General features: G+C 43.7%; 1 long non-coding RNA gene across 2 annotated transcripts; it reads right to left on the bottom strand.

The window, feature by feature from the left end:
- Nucleotides 1–876: 876 nt before the first annotated feature.
- On the bottom strand, nt 877–4,792 carry LOC111018342 (uncharacterized). Of its 2 annotated transcripts, XR_015792594.1 has the most exons (3): nt 2,944–4,775; nt 2,731–2,790; nt 877–2,616 (listed from the first exon to the last, which is right to left on the bottom strand). It is a non-coding gene; the product is annotated as an uncharacterized LOC111018342 (long non-coding RNA). The 2 variants fall into 2 exon arrangements; XR_015792593.1 differs by having other exon boundaries at nt 877–2,790; nt 2,944–4,792.
- Between the last annotated feature and the right edge of the window lie 1,276 nt (nt 4,793–6,068).

The raw sequence follows: 6,068 nt of genomic DNA, 5'->3' as shown, positions 1-6,068 counted from the left end.
TTACATAAATACAAATTACGAGTTTAGGTCAACACACCCAACACTAACCTATAATGGCAAGTATTACACTCCTTATTTGCTAAAAAAAGCAGTATGTTCCGGTGATGACAACAGAAGAGTAAATGAGTTTGGAATCAGATATAATTCATTGTCACTCTTGCCTTTGCACAAAATTTTGGCAGTGAAGTTGTCGTGGATAATGAACCAATCAGAGTAAAAAATAAACAAACAATTATTACCTTGACAACATTTATGAACGGGCAACAAATTGGTTGCTAATTCAAGAGAGTGAAGGACATTTGAAATGGTGAAAGAATGAGATGGAGTGGGAAGAATACCATTGCTTGTATGTGTGATGTTCAAGGGCTGCCCATGGCCAACAGCGACAGCCTCTTATTATGATGTGATGTTAATCCCGCAGCGGAAACGAGAATCGTGTTTTTGAATTTAAAGAGAAAATTAACAACACAGTAAAAGGAAAAACAGAGAGGTTTAACTTATTTTGAAGACGTTCTTCAAACTTTTTGCAGTGAATCTGTTCATACCACCATAGATCTTCCGACTATCCTCTGGGAACAAGAAATTGTTTGTGGGAGCACCAACTTGGAATTAAAAAACTCTTGGGATTGGGAGAACACAAAGAGATTGGTTAGAAAATGCAGAACCAAATATACAGGGACTTTCATGCCCATTTGATCTCAGTAGGGAGTGTTTAATTAATATTAATAATAATATTAATTATATTAATATTTTTAATAATTAATAATAATAATTAACATATATACAATTAATTAATCTTATTAATTAATTAATTATTATTCTAATTTTTTTTTATGGCAGAAATGAAGGAACAAAAAAAAAAAAAAAACTAAAAAGAACAACAAAAACGCTGATCATCAGCCAGAATTTTAGAGATGGCAATTGGCCCATCTTCCATCCACACGCATTGTGACTGAGTAGTCGAAAACAACATATAGAATCCGTCTCCAACCGTAGCAAAGAGAAACTCATATCAAGCGCTAGAGACAGACCCTCTTTAATTGCAAGTGCCTCCGCCAAGTTAACTGAACCATAATAAGGCAGGAAAACTGACCCAGCAAGCATGAGTTGGCCTTGAGAATCTCGAATGAGAATGCCCACCCCAACACTCAAAGAAACAGAATTAAAAGAAGCGTCGGTGTTCACCTTGAAATAACCCGGCCGAGGAGCCTTCCACCTGCAGGCACGCCGCTCCACTCGTGACCCAGAGGCAACACCCCCTGGCCCCTGAGCTCTACTGAAGGTCGGAATGAAATTCACCACCCAAGAATCGAGAGGACCAGCTGTCATATCGCCCAACGAACGTGACCGATTTCGAATATGCCATAATGCCCACAAAAATACCCCAAATTCCTCGAAATCATATCAGTGAAGAGTCACCTGTAACTCAATCAGTAAAAAGAAAATATTCGGGACATATCACAGGTGAAAAAGGGTCGCAAATTTCGATTGGGCCCAGATACCCCGCACCACATTACAGAACCAAAACACATGCAAAGTATCCTCTCTCGCGCTACCATATAAATGGCAACAATTCAGAATGTCCAGCCCACGACGAATCAAAGCCGTAAAAGTAGGGAGACGATCAAGACACAAACGCCAAAGGAAAATTTTAATTTTACTGGGGAGATGCATTTTCTAGAAACCCTTCCACCAATATAATAAATAATTTGAAGAAGAAGAAGAAGCTTGAAGAGAAGGAGCCAGATTAAAAGCCAACGCATACCCACTTTTAACGGAAAACACACTTGATTTATCAAAGTACCAAATTTGATGACCTGGTCGAGAACGACCGTCCTGGGAAAGGCCTAAAATAATGGATGCCTTAATAGTATCAAACCTCTCTCGAACTAAAGGATCATTTCAATGGGCCCAAGGCTGTGAAAAGATCGCAAACATGGCTTGAAACTGGAAGATGCCAAGGTGAGCGAACCTGAAGCAACACATCCCGAGGAAGCCAATTAGTCCCGTACACCTTAATCGATTCACCAATTGCCCACCCGCCAACGAAGGCCTCGGCGAAGAAGATCCCGACCGCATAGTATACTACGCCAGATAAAGGAGGGGTCCAACCAATGTTCGTGTCCATAAACGAACTAGTCTGGAAACATCGCCCCTTCAACACACAGGCCAGAAGAGAAGACGATCCTGCAGAAGCCTTCAACCCTGTTTGGCCAACAAAGACTGGTTAAAAAGCTCCAAATTCTTAAAGCCTAAACCATCTAAGCATTTCGGTCGACAAAGATCTGACCAGCTCACCCAATGAATTCGACGTGCCTCATCCAGACCCTTCCACCAGAACCGAGCTATCATTTGGTGCAGTTCATGAATCAAAGCTTTCGACAGACGAAAACAATTCATAGTATAACAGGGAATAGCTTAGCTTGAATCACAGTCTTAATAAGGATTTCACGCCCCCTAATGGAAAAAGGTTTTTCATGCCCCCTAATGGAAAAAAAGTTTACCTTGCCACCCTTGGAGCCGCCGCCATACGCGATCTTTAATAAAACCCAATGTATTCCGTTGGTTTTGTGGCATGAAAGATGGAAGCCCCAAATACTGTTAATGACGACGGGTCTGTGGAACGCCAAAAAAATGGGTAATATCATGAATAACCTCGCTCCCAGTATTCAGGCTAAAAGAAATAACGGACTTTTCAAAATTTATAGTTTCCCATAAGCTCGCTCATACCAATGGAGAATTGAACATACTGTTGCCCCTTCGACAGGCACCGCTTTGAAGAAGATTAGACTGTCATCGACAAAGAAGAGATGAGAAATCAGTGGACTGTGTTTAGCAATGGACAAATCGGAGATCGATTTTCGCTTTTCGGCCCCATGAAAAAGACAAGACAGGCCCTCAACACATAACAGAAATAAGTAAGGGGACAAAAGATCTCCTTACCGTAGACCTCTACTGGGGGTAATATGACCTAACCGCTCCCCGTTAAGGTTGAAAGGGTAGGTAACAGTGCTCATACAAATTTTAATTAACAGGACCCAGGCCTTGGCAAAGCCATCTTAAGCATGATACGTTCAAGAAAAATCCACTTAACCCGGTCGTACTCTTTACTCATATCGAGTTTCAGGGCTGCCCACCCATATTTACCTTGACGATGGTTCTTAAGAGAGTGAGGACATTTCATAGCCTAGAATTGCGTTGTCAACGACACACCGGCCTGGAATGAAAGCACTTTGTTGGGGAGAAATAATGGTGTTTAGAACTCGTTTCATCCTATTAACAAGAGTTTTGGAAATCAGCATATAAACGACATTAGAGAGAGAAATTGGCCTGTAATCTGTAATACGCAGGGGCTGCGGGACTTTAGGGATAAGAACAATCAGAGTTTCATTTAAAGGGGCTGGGAAGGCGCCATGGTTTAAAACTGCAAGACAACACTGAATGATATCGAGCCCCACAATTTCTCAGTGATTACGATAAAAAGCCCCAGAGAGACCATCAGGACCAAGAGCTTTGTGAGGATGAATTTGCTGTAAGTCCGTCAAAATCTCCTCCTCCCTGAAAGGTTTGGTAAGATCGCAATTCATTATAGAATCGATTCTACACTCAACATAAGCCAGCACAGCCTATAAATCTGCCTCAGAAGTGTGGGAAGAGAAAAAATATAGTAAAGTAATCAGTTACCATCGTACAAACGTGGGCCCGATCAACATGCCACTGACCATTCGAATCCATAAGACCCAAAATTCTATTCGTCTTCTGTCTGAGAGAGGTCCGGCTATGAAACCAACATAAATTCTTATCTCCCCAACGCAGTCACTGCTCTCAAGATCGTTGCTTCCAATATTGTTCTTCCTCCAACAGGAGTCGTTCCAATTCAGATTTCGCGGCAAAAAGATAATCCCAATTGGATTGGTGGGGAAGATCAGAGAGCTTGTCTTGTACACAAGCTGAAGCCACTCGAATTTTCGCCTTGTCCCCACCTATTTTTGGGCGCCCCCAATCAAATAACCGCTGCATACACGCTTTTGTTTTCTGGGCTATAACTGACGAAGAAGACATAAGGGGAGAGGAGACCCAGCTTGCAGTAACAAGCGACCCACAATCTGGAAGCTACAACCAAATCTCTTCAAAATGCAAAATTCTATACTGGGGGGAATGAGACGGAAAATTCTATTTTGCCATGGTAAGGTGCAATGGCCTATGGACAGACTTATAAAAATCCAAGTGATTAACAAAGCTACACGGGAAGAGTATTGCGATGCAAGATTACATAACACTCAATCGAGGCATTCGTGAATAAACGCTTCCCCCGGTTGGCGATTGGACCACGTGAAAATAGGCCCTTGAAACCCCAGATCCAAAAGTTCAAAGCATCTACAGCAGAAAGGAAACTAAAAATGTCAGAATCAACCTGAGGCCGCCCCCCGTATTTCTCGTCCTGACTCAAGATCTCATTAAAATCTCCACCAATAAGCTAAGAGGACTCAGAGCTAGCTTGAAGATGCCGAAGGAGAGACCAAGATAAATGTTTTGATTCAGTGTCGGGTGGCCGTAAAAACCTGTAAAACGCCACTGATCATCCTGTCAGTCAACCCAACCATCATTGTGATTTTAGGAGAAAGAAATCAGATTAAAGAAAATTTCCCGAGACCACAACAGAGCCAAACCACCACTTCGACCAACACAATCCACGCTAAAACAATTATCAAAATGCAACTGGTAGCGAATATCATCCATGCGGGACGTAACAACTTTCATTTAAGAGAGGAACACAAGGTGGGTTCGTGTCAAAAACACCAACTGAAAGGCCCGTGGACCCCAAACCACGGGCGTTCCAAAAAAGGATCGTCATGGTTCTCGGTGGGGCTGAAGAATAGCCTCCGCCGATGGAGATAAAGTCGAAGAGTCATCATAGGATAGAGTAGGATCCACCGCCCCGCCTTTAAAACCCACTTTTTGTTTTTTCCCAAGAATCTGGGAGGAGGAGATCTCAAATGGGAAGTCACGTTTCTCACTAAGACCAGTGGCCCCACCTGAAATGGGATATCCATAATAGCTCCACGTGCAAGTTGTTTCCAGTGTTTAGTTGAGGCCGACTCATTTGACAGAATAGGACCAATAGAAGAGGCCTTGGGTTGAGAGGAATCCCCAAGCTCCAAAAGCATAGGTGGAGTCAAAACTAAACCATCAGATCGTGTATGCGTGTCGTGCGCAGTCAACATAATCGTGGAATCAGTAGCCGCAGAAGACGGCACGACCAGCTCCCGTTCCACGCCAGAGACAACAGAACTAGTCGACGCCGTCACATGCACGCCGGCGCCCACTACCGAGGAAGCATCACCACCCACCGTCTCCGCCTCAGATGGCAGGAAGGGACCTGAACAAAGGAGCCTCACGTCGATCATCCCCACTCCTTCCCCAAGCACCAAAATTACCTGCAGATAGACCGCTGGGACCCCCATTCTCCGCATTGGAGCCCGGGCCAATGGAGTCGCACGGAGCCAATCGCCATAAGGAGCCGACGTTGAGATAGAAGCGTCGCTTGGTACGTCGCACTCTCTAATGGAATGGCCGAGGTAGGCGCTCATACTTACAAGGACACCATACCACAATACCATAGGACAAATAGAGCTTAACACCTCGACGGAGAGGCGAGTGATATCCAAGCAAACGCATACCCATATAAACGACCCAATCCAAGGGGAAGAATCCGCCCAAGAAACCTCCTCCACCTGACCAAAAGTACCACCTAGAAGTTAGGTCATATCACGAGTTAGACAGTTGAACGGGACATTATGTACTTACACCCAAAAAGAGCAGTGAGAAAAAACCATAGACTCAGGCCAATCCTCTGCCATTGGGGATACCAAAATAATTAACGCTTTTTCAAAATGCCAGGGCCCCGAGTTCATAACCCGATTTTTCTTCATCAGGGAGCGGAAGTGAATAACAAAGACATTGTCACGGGCAGATTCAATGCGAGTATCATGGTGCACACGCCAAATAGTTTTCATGAACGATCGAAAGGCATCAAGATGGATCTTATGGCTAGTGAAAACTTTCGC

Source organism: Momordica charantia (assembly GCF_013281855.1).
Source record: "Momordica charantia cultivar OHB3-1 chromosome 8 unlocalized genomic scaffold, Mcharantia_2.0 BLBB01000008.1, whole genome shotgun sequence".
Classification (NCBI taxonomy): domain Eukaryota; kingdom Viridiplantae; phylum Streptophyta; class Magnoliopsida; order Cucurbitales; family Cucurbitaceae; genus Momordica; species Momordica charantia.
Note: the sequence above shows the minus strand (reverse complement) of the source record. Positions and strands in the feature narration are given on the sequence as shown.